This window comes from Mobula birostris, chromosome 8, assembly GCF_030028105.1.
Source record: "Mobula birostris isolate sMobBir1 chromosome 8, sMobBir1.hap1, whole genome shotgun sequence".
Lineage (NCBI taxonomy): Eukaryota > Metazoa > Chordata > Chondrichthyes > Myliobatiformes > Myliobatidae > Mobula > Mobula birostris.
Genome location: NC_092377.1, coordinates 153,017,745 through 153,031,085, shown reverse-complemented (window position 1 = coordinate 153,031,085; position 13,341 = coordinate 153,017,745). Strand labels below are relative to the sequence as shown.

General features: G+C 42.3%; 1 protein-coding gene across 5 annotated transcripts in view; it reads right to left on the bottom strand.

Moving 5' to 3' along the window:
- Window positions 1-13,341, bottom strand: part of LOC140201841 (netrin receptor UNC5D-like) — a 903,393-nt gene that overhangs the window by 157,845 nt on the left and 732,207 nt on the right. The gene's annotated exons all lie outside the window — the stretch shown is intronic.

The window sequence follows — 13,341 nt, the reverse complement described above, 5'->3', positions numbered from 1 at the left end:
CAGCTGGAGCAGCATTTCTGATATGCAGTCACTAGTAAAACGAGGCAATCAATTTATATACAGAAAGATCTCACAACCACAAAAGAATTATGATCACATATTTGTGATATTATGGGGTATTTATTCACAAGGAAACTGGTGATAAATCTTGGGCTTTATTGAAATGATATATGGTCTTTAATAAGAGCACAGAAAGGGGGTACAGAAATATCAAACCCACGTTGTATTTGTCCAGGGAATATTTGAAGACATGGTTTTGAGGGATATTTACACTATTTCAAAACTCTACTATACATTCCCTGAGAGTGGTTGGTGGAACAGTAATGAGAGAACTTCACTCTGTGGTTAACCTATGCTCTCGCCACCTCAGAGTGTTTCGTGGTTTGCTCTCAGAAGGAGGGCTTGATGGCAGGTGCCTGAACTGGAGATTTATCCTTTCTTCATCACCAATATCCTTCACTTTAATGAACATATCACTGAAAAAGCAAATGTCTGACCTGAGAGTTTACTTCTAAGTCCCTGAGCACAAACAATATTATCTTCACTAATGCACAGTACAACCATTCCTGCATATATTTCAGCCTTTTTGTCCATTCCAGAAATTGCATTCAGATTCAATAAATTATTTTTCCCATTTTATGTGCGTACTAAAAGTCAAGGCTGAATTTAAATTACAAGACAGTTTTGATGAATTTACCCAGGGCTCAATGTTACTCAAATGCACATTCCCATCAAAGCTTTCCAACCTTAAATATCACTATTTCCAATCAGGCAACAAAGTGCTTTCTCAGCTGTAATGACCAGGACTTAAAAGGCACCAAAAGAAATTGTGGTACATTGCTGTATCCATCCTAACAGCTAAGTTTCACTCTGTGAATTGATGGTTCTAGTTAGAATTCATTTGACAAAAGCACTTACTTTAGAAAGGGTTATTCCAAAGAGCATAAAAACAAGGAAGAATCTAACCACTTACTCTTGATATCACAGCTTGGCAATGCGAACTGCTCTGCCCAAGGTTGTGAGAAATTTTAGAGAGTCGTGAATACAGCTCAGTCCATCACACCAACCAGTCTTCCCTCCACTGAGGTTGCTTGCACATCCCACTGCTGTGGGAGAGCAGCCAACATAATCAAGGACCCCTCAAACACCAGTCATTCTCTCTTCTCCCCGCACCTGTCGAGCAGGAGCTACAAAAGCTTTGAAATCATGTACCACTAGACACAAGGACAGCCTCCATCCTGCAGTTATGTTACTAGACTCTTGAATGGACCGCTTATATGTGAAAGATGAACTGCTGACTTTCCAATCTACCTCATCGTGGGGTTTGCCCCATTTTTATTTACATCTACTGCACTTCCTCTGTAGATACAATACTATATTCTGCATAGTTTTCTTTCTACTGCATCAGTGTACTTATAGATCAGAATCAGAATCAGGTTTAATATCACTGGCATATGTCGTGAAATTTGTTAATTTTACAGCAGCAGTACAGTGCAATATATAACAATAGAAAAAACATCAATGACAGTAAGTATATGTATATAAAATTGTTGAATTAATTAAGTAGTGCAAAAAAACAGAAATAAAAGAGTAGTGAGGTAGTGTTCATGGGTTCAAAGTCCATTCAGAAATCAGACAGCAGAAGGGAAGAAGCTGAGTGTGTGTCTTCAGGCTTCTATATCTCGCCCCTGATGGTAATAATGGGAAGAGGGCATGTCCTGAATGATGATGATGCTCCTTAATGATGGACAACACCTTTTTGAGGTATCGATGCTTGAAGATGTCTTGGATACTACGGAGGCTAGTGCCCATGATGGAGCTGACTAATTTTACAACACTTCGATCCTGTGCAGCAGCCTCCCCATACTAGACGGTGATGCCCCCAGTTAGAATGATCTCCACAGTAACATCTGTAGAAATGCGTAAGAGTTTTAGGTGACATACCACATCTCCTCAAACCCCTTATGAGATATAGCTGCTGTCTTGCCTTCTTTACAGCTGCATCAATATGTTGGGTCCAGGTCAGGTCATCAGAGATGGCATGAACTGACTGGACAGTTTACAAATAAAATTTTTCTCTGTATCTTAGACCATAAGACATAGAAGCAGAATTAGGCCATTTGGCCCATCGAGTCTGCTTTGTCATTTAATCATGGCTGATCCTTTTTTCCCCTTCTCAGCCGCCCTCCCCAGGCTTCTCCCTGTAACCTTTGATGCCGTTCCAATCAAGAACCTATCAAGCTCTGCCTTAAGTACACCCAATGACCTGGCCTCCACAGCTGCCTGTGGTAATAAATTCCAAAAACTCAGCACCCTCTGGCTAAAGAAAGTTCTCTACATCTCTGTTTTAAATGGATGCCCCTCCATACTGAGGCTGTGCCCACCCTCCTGTCCTAGACTCTCTCACCATGGGAAACATCCTTTCCTTGTCTATTCTGTCTAGGCCTTTCAACATTTGAAAAATTTCAATGAGATAACCCCCCCCCTTCCATCCCTCTAAATTTCAGTGAGTACAGACCCAGAGCTAACAAACGTTCCTTGTATCATAACCCTTGTATCATAATCCTTTGCCAATGCATTTATAATGTACACATCTTTTCTTAGAGGAAATTAAGAACCTGGTGGCATGGTGCAAATCAATAACCTATCCTTCAACGTCAGCAAGACGAAGGAGTTGGTTGTTGACTTCAGAAGGAGTAGCGGACCGCATGACCCAATTTACATAGGTGGTGCGCAAGTGGAACAGGTCAAAAGCTTTAAGTTCCTCGGGGTCAATATCACAAATGACCTGACTTGGTCTAACCAAGCAGAGTTCACTGCCAAGAAGGCCTACCAACACCTTTACTTCCTGAGAAAACTAAAGAAATTTGGCCTGTCCCCTAAAACCCTCACTAATTTTTATAGATGCACTGTAGAAAGCATTCTTCTAGGGTGCATCACAACCTGGTATGGAAGTTGTCCTGTCCAAGACCAAAAGAAGCTGCAGAAGATCGTGAACACAGCGCAGCACATCACACAAACCAATCTTCCATCCTTGGACTCACTTTACACCGCACGCTGTCGGAGCAGTGCTGCCAGGATAATCAAGGACACGACCCACCCAGCCAACACACTTTTCGTCCCTCTTCCCTCTGGGAGAAGGTTCAGGAGCTTGAAGACTCATACGGCCAGATCTGTGAACAGCTTCTTTCCAACTGTGATAAGACTGCTGAACGGATCCTGACCCAGAACTGGGCCCTACCCTCCAAATATCCGGACCTGACTCTCGGTTTTTTTGAACTACCTTATTTCCCATTTTTCTATTTTCTATTTATGATTTATAATTTAAATTTTTAATATTTACTAATTTTAACTATTTTTAATATTTAATATTTGTAATCCAGGGAGTGGGAAGCACAGAATCAAATATCACTGTGATGATTGTATGTTCTAGTACCAATTGTTTGGCAACAATAAAGTATGAAGTATAAGGTATAAAGTAGATGAGGAGCCCAGAACTGGTCACAAAACTCAAGATGTGGCCTCACCAGTGCCTTATAAAGCCTTATCCCTGCTCTTGTATTGTAGAACTCTTGAAATGAATGCTTACATTGCATTTGCCTTCCTCATCACCGACCCTACCGGCAAGTTAACCTTTAGGGTGTTCTGCACAAGGACTCCCAAGTCCCTTTGTATCTCTGATTTTTGGATTTCCTCCCCATTAGAGAATAGTCTACTTCCAAAGTGCATGACCATGCATTTCCCAACATTGTATTTCATTTGCCAGTCTTGTGTCCATTCTCCTAATCTGTCTAAGTCCTTCTGCAGCCTACTTGTTTCCACAACATTACCTGTCCCTCTACCAACCTTTGTATCACCTGCAAACATAGCAACAAAGCCATCTATTCCATCATCTAAATCATTGATATACAGCATAAAAAGAAGTGGTCCCAACACCGACCCCTGCAGAACACCACTAGTCACTGGCAGCCAACCAAAAAAGATCCTTTTATTCCCACTCACTGCCTCCTACCAATCAGACAATACTCTAACCAAGCCAGTAAATTCCCTGTAATGCCATGGTCTCTTACTTGGTAAGTAGCCTCATGTGTGCCACCTTGTCAAAAGTCTTCTGAAAGTCCAAATATACAACATCCACTGCATTCCCTCTATCTATCCTAAGTGTAATCTCCTCAAGGAATTCCAACAAGTTTGTCAAGTAAGATTTTCCCTTAAGGAAACCATGCTGATTTTCTTCTATCTTGTCCCGTGTCACTAAGTACTCTATAACCTCATCCTTTAAAATTGACTCCAACATCTTCCCAACCACTGAGGTCAGGTTAACTTCTCTATAATTGTCTTTCTGCTGCCTTCCTCTTTTCTTAAAGAGTGGAGTGACATTTGCAATTTTCCAGTCTTCAGGCACCATGCCAGAATCCAATGATTTTTGAACAATCATGACTATTGTCTCCACAATCTCTACCACTACCTCTTTCAGAACCCTAGAGTGCAGTTCATTTGGTCTGGGTGACTTATGTACCCTTAGGTCTTTCAGCTTTTTGAGCACCTTCTCCCTTGTAATAGTAACTCTCTTCCCTCACACCCTTCAACAGCTGGCATACTGCTAGTGTCTTCCACAGTGAAGACTGATGCAGAATACTCATTTAGTTCATTTGCCATCTTCTTGTCCCTCGTTATTATTTCTCTGTCCTCATTTTCTAACGGTCTTATATCCACTCTCATCTCTCTTTTATTTTTTATGTACTTCAAAAATGTTTTACTTTTCACTTTTATATTGTTTGCTAGCTTGCTTTCATATTTCCTCTTTTCCCTTGTAATGACTCTTTTAGTTGCTCTCTGGAGGGTTTTAAAAGCTTCCCAATCTTCTGTCTTCTTAATAATTTTTGCTTTGTTGTATTCCCTCTCTTTTGCTTTTACAATATCTTTGATTTCCCTTGTCAGCCATGGTTGAACTATTTTGCCATTTGAGTATTTCTTCATTTTTAGAATACATCTATCCTGCAGCTTCCTCATTTTTCCTGGAAACTCATGCCACTGCTGCTCTGCTGGCATCCTTGCCAGCAGCTCCTTGCAATTTACTTTGACTAACTCCTCTCTCATACCTCTGTAATCTCCTTTACTCTACTTAAATACTGCTACACCAGACTTTACTTTCCCCCTATTAAATTTCAAGTTGAACTCAATCATATTGTGATCAGTGTCTCCTAAGGGTTCTTTTACCTGAAGCTTCCTAATCGTCTCCAGTTCGTAACATAACACTCAATCCAGTATGGCTGACCTCCTAGTAGGCTCAACGACAAACTGTTCTCAAAAGCCATCTTGCTACACTTCATTAAAAGTGGCATCACAGGTAGATAGGGTCCAAAGGAAGCTTTTGGCACATTGACCTTCATAAATCAAAGTATTGAGTACAGGAGGTATGATACTACGTTGAAGTTGTATACGTAAGACGTTGGTGAGGCTTAATTTGGAGCATTGTGAGCAGTTTTAGTCATCTACCTAGAAGAAAGATTTTAATAAAGCCTGAAAGAGTACAAAGAAAATTTGCAAGGATGTTGCCAGGTCTGGAGGACCTGTGTTATAAGGCAAGATCGAACTTGTTAGGACTTTATTCCTTGGAACGCAGAAGATTGAAGGGAGATTTGATAGAGATATACAATGTTGGCCAGAAGAAACTACAGTCTAATCAAGGACAGGGGAAGCATGCAAACCAGTTGTCTTTGTTTTCCCCCATTTAGTGGACTCTGAACTGGTTCTTGCTCTTGGATAATCTAATCAGAGCAACTGAATGCGGGCTTCAGGTAATGATCTGCTAAACCTGAGACCTTTCTCAAACATTTAGCTATTTGTTATGTAAAGAGGATGGACTCACAAATGATTCTTGACTCTGGGACAATCTAATCAGAGCAACTGAATGTGGACACAAGGAACTTCAGGTAATGACCATTCTCAGAGGAATAGCTACTTGTTATGTAAAATGCTAGACCTACCAAAGAAACAATCTGTAATCTCATTAGACTCTGTCTGTGTTGCCTCATTTAACTGGCTTGGAGCAGACAGAGTGTAGAGACACAAGTACACAAGGCTGGGGTGGGCAGGGCAATGAAACAGTATTGGTTGTAGCCCAGTACAATGACCAGTAAGAAGGTGACCCAGGTGGGTCAGCTGACCTTGAGCCAATGGGACGGAGATCCAACAGTTGAATTGATGAGGAACCGTATAAGATTCAGGAGCTCCGAATACGCAGGGTGATAACTCTCCAGCAGCCAGAGACCAACCATCGCGGATAAGGAGGACCCCATGGCCACGTGGAATGCCTGGCCAGCATTCAGACATCCCATCCTGCAAAAACTCATTTCAGGGAGGTAGCACCCTCAATTTGCGGGAGACTCCCGGAACTTCCAGGAGAGGTGGGATGTCTGCAATAGAGTAGCTCCTGAGCAGCTAGTCAGCTAGTTTAAATAACGTTAGCTATGCTAATGAACGAATGACACCCGTTAAACTCACCTCAACATGTCCTTTACAGTCTTAACCCACCATGGGCAACAGAAAAGTCACTGTTGCAAACAGAGCAGCGAGCAACACTGTCATTACTTTTGACCCCTATTAGGCAGGGGTACACTTTAGGGTAGTCTGGGGTGACGTACGTTTTATATTTTCTTTTTTTGGAACACTCTGCCATGGCGCGCATGCTCTCTCTCTCTCTCTCTCTCACGCGCTTTTGCTCTCTCGCTGTCTCTCTCTCTCGTGGTCGCGCTCGATCTCTCTGGTGGTTGCTCTCGCTTTCATGCTCTCTCTCTCGCCCTCCCTCTCAAAAAAATTGATTTCCGGGATATTGTATATAATTTGCGGGCATCAGGGAGCCACTGTTAATATGCGGGAGACTCCCGGAACTTCCGGGAGAGGTGGGATGTCTGTAGACTTTTTTCTTGGGTAACACCTTTTCTCTTCCTTGACTGTTCATAGAGTGTCACGGATTCTAGTAGGTTTCACACAGGTAGATAGTTTGTGAACCCACGTGCTTTTTAATTGAAACAATAAATTTACTTGCTGGTTGATACAGATTCTCTGTGCCTCACTGATCATTATCACAAGGGCTGATTCTTGTAACAACAAAATTACGAGGAGTATAGCTAGGCTAAATGCTAGCAGGTTTTTTCCACAGAGGTTGACTGGGACTATAACTAGTGGCTATGGATTACGGTTGAAAGGTGAAAGGTTTAAGGGGAATATGAGAGGAAGCTTCTTCATTCAGAGGGTCATGAGAGTGTGGAACAAGCTGCCAGCACAAGTGATGGATGCGAGCTTGATTTCAACGTTTAAGAGAAGTTTAGATAGGTACATGGATGGTAGGGGTATGGAGGGCTACGGTCCCAGTGCACATCGATGGGAGTAGGCAGTTTAAATGGTTCAGCATGGACTCGGTGGGCTGAAGGGACTCTTTCTATGCTGTACTTTTCTATGTCTCTTTGAGACTTTAATAAACTAATACCAATATCAATCTTTCACTTTGTTATTGCCAAACCCTTAGAGGAGGCGTACAAGAGTGAGATAGATCAGCCGATTGACTGGTGTGGCAACAACAACCTTGCACTCAATGTCAGCAAGACCAGGGAATTGATTGCGGATTTCAGGAAGGGGAAGTCAAGGGAACACACAGCAGTGCTCAGTGAGGGATCAGCAGTGGAAAGCGTGATCAGTTTCAAGTTCCTGGGTGTCAACATCTTAGGGGATCAATCTTATAGACAATAGACAATAGGTGCAGGAGTAGGCCATTCGGCCCTTCGAGCCAGCACCACCATTCACTGTGATCATGGCTGATCATCCACAATCAGTATCCAGTTCCTGCCTTATCCCCATAACGTTTGATTCCTCTAAGAGCTCTATCCATCTCTTTCTTGAAGCATCCAGAGACTTGGCCTCCACAGCCTTCTGGAGCAGAGCATTCCATATATCCACCACTCTCTGGGTGAAAAAGTTTTTCCTCAACTCCATTCTAAATGACCTACCCCTAATTCTTAAACTGTGGCCTCTGGTTCTGGACTCACCCATCAGTGGGAACATGCTTCCTGCCTTCAGCGTGTCCAATCCCTTAATAACCTTATATGTTTCAATAAGAACTCCTCTCAGCCTTCTAAATTGCAGAGTATACAAGCCCAATACAATCTTGGGCGCATCTTATTAATGTAATGTTAAAGAAGGCATACTTCATTAGGAGTTTGAGGGGATTTGATATGTCGCCGAACACTTAGCAAATTTCTAAATACCTACTGTGGTGGAGAGCATTCTGACTGGTTGCATTGTCACTTGGCACAGAGGCTTCAATGCACAGGATCAAAAGAGGCTGCAGAGGGTTATGGTCTCAGCAAGTTCCATCATGGGTGCACGCCTCCTCACCATTCAGGATATTTTCAAAAGACAGGGCCTCAAGGAGGTCACATCTCTCATTAAGGATCCTGACTGTCCAGGACATCCCCTCTTCTCACTACTACTGTCAGGGAGAAAGTACAGGAGCCTGAAGATGCACATTTTACATTTTAGGAACAATTTCTTCCCCTCCACCATCTGATTTCCTAATGGTTCATGAACCCATGATGCTAGCTCACTTTTCTTTTGCACTATCTATTTATTTATTTTGTATTCTAATTTAAGAGTAATTTTTTATGTCTTGCACTGTACTGCTGTCACAAAATAACAAATTTCACAACATATGTCAGTGATAATAAACCTGATTCATCATTGATCAGGAACTTAACTGACCCAGCTACATAAGCAGTGCCACATGGTGGTGGCTGCATCATGCTGTGGGGATGCTTCACCGCAGCAGGCACTGGAAGGCTTGTAAAGGTAGAGGGTAAAATGAATGCAGCAAAATGCAAGGAAATCCTGGAGGAAAACCTGATGGAGTCTGTAAGAGAACTGTGACTTGGGTGAGAGAGATTTGTTTCCCAGCAAGACAATGACCCCAAGCATAAAGCCAAAGCCACACAGGAATGGCTTAAAAACAACAGAGTTAATGCCCTGGAGTGGCCAATTCAGAGTCCAGACCTGAATCCAATTGAGAATTTGTGGCTGGACTTGAAAAGGGCTGTTCACTCATGATCCCAATGCAATCTGACAGAGCTTGAGCAGTTTTGTAAAGAAAAATGGGGGAAAATTGCAGAGTCCAGATAGAGACCTATCCACACAGACTCAAGGCTGTAATTGCTGACAAAGGTACATCTACTGAATATTGACTTGAAGGGGGTGAATACTTATGCAATCAGTTATTTTGTGTATTATATTTGTGTTTTAAATTTAGATCATTTTGTAGAAATCTGTTTTCACTTTGACACAAAAGAATCTTTTTCTGTTAATTAGTGTCAATAAAAGCCAAATTAAATTCACTGTGATTCAATGTGTAAAACAATAAAACATGACAACTTCCAAAGGGGGATGAATACTTCTACAGGCACTGTATATACGAAGAAAGGTCTTGGCCCGAAATGTCAATTTTTTAGTCTTTTAATAAATGCTGTGTGACCTGCTGAGTTCTTGTTGCATTTTGTGTGTGTTATCATGAATTTTGTTGTTTTGTGACAGCAGAATAGTGCAATACATTATAAACTCACTATAAGTTTCAATAAAAATAAATAAATAGTTCAAAAGACGAGTAGTAAGATCATGTTCATGGACTAGTGAGAAATCTGATAGTGAAGGCAAAGAAGCTATTCCTAAAATGTTGCTTTGCTGTTGATGCTGGATCCCAGAAATGAAGATTAAACAAAAATAAACACTTTGATAAGTGGGAGGTGGTCTGGAATTAATCTCAACTGAAAACTGAGCAAAAGTGTTAGGCACATATATATAGACTTTTACAGAGTACTGTAGTAATTTTATGTATTGCACTGTACTGCTGCCACAACAAAAAAAAACAAATTTCATGACACATGTGAGTGATGATACTGATTCTGATATGGGTCTCTATTGTGGATTGAGAGTGGGAAGGGGATAGGGAGAGGGGTTATCATGATTGGAAAAAGTGGAAGGGAGAGGGAAGGGGAGGGAACAGGGAGCATCAGAGATATGTTCTGTAATGATTAATAAACCAATTGTTTGCAATCAAATGACCGTGCCTGGTGTCTCAGGGCTGGGTATGTGGCCTCAGCCGTTATTAATACTCTCCAGAGATTGTCTACCTGGCGTCAGTGGTCACATAACCAGGACTTGTGATATGCACTAGCTGCTCTTACGACCATCTCCCATGGTTTCATGTGACCCTGATCGGAGGGGCTAAGCAGGTGCTACACCTTGTCTAATGGTGACCTGCAGGCTAGTAGAGGGAAGGAGTGCCTTACACCTCCTTTGATAGAGATGTATCTCCATCCCCTCATATTAGTTAATCAAATTTTTACAGTGGTGTGACTTAAGCTGAAAATCATGGTAACCACATTCAAATCTGGTTAGAAAAAATGATTTTCTGGTGCATGATTCTAAAAAATAATGTTCCATGACTGAATACTTTGTATGTCACAGATGTGGAGGAGAAATCTCGAGGCAACTACGGCATAAAATGACAAATGCAGTGTGAAAAGGAGGAGGGAAATGCAAAGGAAGAAAAGCTGGGTTCAGAGGAGGACTGAATTGGAGACGTGGAATCATTATCTGCGGACATTAATCACGATCTTGACTCTAGAAGATTCTGATGAGCTTGGTTCAAAAATGAAGTGTTAGACTTCACCGGGCCAAGGGCAATGAACAGAGAATTAAAGGGAGCATAAACACAGGGTTACGTTTACACGCAGAGCATTTGTATGTATCGAGTTAGGTGAAGACGGCTTTCTGCAGATGAGTGTACCATCCCCATACAGATGAGGAGGTTGTGCATTCCAATTACATTGCGAAGCTAGCCAGATAACTTAGGTTGTCTGAGGCTGCACGTCTGACTGAGATTACAGATTAACTTGTCATGATAACAGAGAACAAACCTTCACCGCCTTCTGAGGAGCGTGGGAGGTCTCCAGCTGCCCTTGCCAACAGTGCCTAAGCCTGGTAACAACTAATTCAAAGCTCACCCACTTTACTGGTATTTTCTGGGTGGTGGGCCCAATTCATGGATCCACCTCTCCCTCAAGCACCAGTGTAGCACAGCAGTGGTGAGTACTGTGTCAAAAATGCACAGTGTTCACTTCCCTGGGCTAGAGTATAAAACATAGGACCAGAATTAGACCATTGAGCCCATCGAGTCTGTTCCCCCATTCCATTACGGCTGATTCATTATCCATCTCAATCCCGTTCCCCTGCCTTATGGATCAATCACCTACCAAATTCCACTTTAAATATGCCCAATGACTTGGCTTCCACAACCATCCATGGCAGTGAATTCCACAGACCCACCACCCCTGGGCTAAAGATCTTCCTCTTCACCTCTGTCCTGAAGACTGGAGGATGGACCAGAGGCCAGCCCTGGGGTTAGAGGACTGTATATATGCATGGGTGGTGGGGGATGGAGGAATGCAGTTTGTTTTGCTGTTGTTGCTTTGTTGGGTTGTTCAAATCGTCAAGTTTATTGTCATTTAACTGTATGCATTTATATCGTCCAACGAGACAACATTTCTCCAGACCAGGGTGTAAAGCACAGTAGTACACATTACACATATAACTTAGGAAAGTAAGAATCAAATCTACAAATGAATTACACATAGATAAACAAAGTAGAGTTCATAAATTAAATATTGTAGGGTACAGTACAAATTACCTGGTGACACTTTGAATGCAATGCGATAGGGAGTTCAGAAGCCTAATGGCCTGAGGGAAGAAAATGTTTCCCATCCTGACCATTCTTGCCTCTTTTTTAACCTGATTCACCCCTCTTTGCATAGCCTGGTGATTCCAAACTCCTCTGGAAACACCATATCGATGCCCAACTGAGTGAGGACACCCGATCGGCAGAGCCCGCAGCAGCCCGGAACTCCTGGCCTCAAGTAATCCGACAGTAGGGTTGCCAACTGTCCCGTATTAGCCGGGACATCCCGTATATTGGGCTAAATTGGTTTGTCCCATACGGGACCGCCATTGTCCTGTACTTCCCCCGCTAAGGTAGAGCGTTCCCATGAAACCGTTCGTAAGCCAAAATGGTATAAAGCGAAGAAGCGATTACCATTAATTTATATGGGAAAAATTTTTGAGCGTTCCCAAACCCAAAAATAACCTACCAAATCATCCTAAATCACACATAAAACCTAAAATGATAATAGTAAAAGCAGGAATATGATAAAAACACAGCCTATATAAAGTAGAAATAATGTATGTACAGTGTAGTTTCACTTAACAGAATCGGGAGATTAAACCAAAACTGATTTGTAGAAAAAAATCGGCATGTACACGTATGCGAACGTCATGCATGCAAATGTCACGCATGTGCACACAGGTGCCCGCACAAGGCTTCATGGTCATGGTAGTCTTTCTCGGGGTACACACAAGGGTCCCGTATTTGCTACTTTTGTCCCTTATTTGGGAGTGAGAAAGTTGGCAACCCTATCTGACAGCCTCAGCCTCCGAGTGGCCGGATTACAGGTGCGCTGCCTTGGAGCCTCCTGCTTGTTGGTAGAAAGTCAAAGAGGATACTGGATGGATGGGTGGGATCCTTGATAACACTAAGGACACTGCGTATGCAGCACTCCTGATAAATGGTAGGGAGACCCCTATGATCCTCTCTCATAGACCTCTGTGTTGTTCTGCGAGCATAGTGGGCACACTATGTTAGTGCCAGAATGTGTGCTGACACTAGAGGGCTGCCCCCAGCATATCCTTGGGTGTTTTGGTTATTGACGCAAATGGTGCATTTCACTGTATGTTTTGGTGTACAGGTGATAAATAAACCTGAGTCTGGATCTATCAACGACTAAACAAATCTCTTCTCCAAGAACATTTTTGTGCTAACAGTTTCCACTTGAGCCCCAGTAGTAAATGGTGCTATTTGATTACAGGTGGTGCCACATTCAAACTTCATTCAGTGCTTGTTAGGGAGAAAGCTGAGGTTTTATAAGGCATTGGTCAGACTGCACTTGGAGCATTGTGAACAGTTTTAGACCTCTTATCTAAGAAAGAATGTGTTTGAATTGGAAAGGCCCTAGAAGAGGTTTATGAGAATGATCTCAGGAATGAAAGGGTTAATGTTTCAGGAACATTTAATGGCTCTGGGTCTGTCTCGCTGGAATTTGAAGAACAGTAGGGATCTCATTAAAACCTACTGAATATTGAAACACCTGGATATAGTGAACTTGAAAAGAATGATTCCTATAGTGGGGAAGTATAGGACCAGAAGGCACAGCCTCAGAACAGAAGGACATCCCTTTAGAA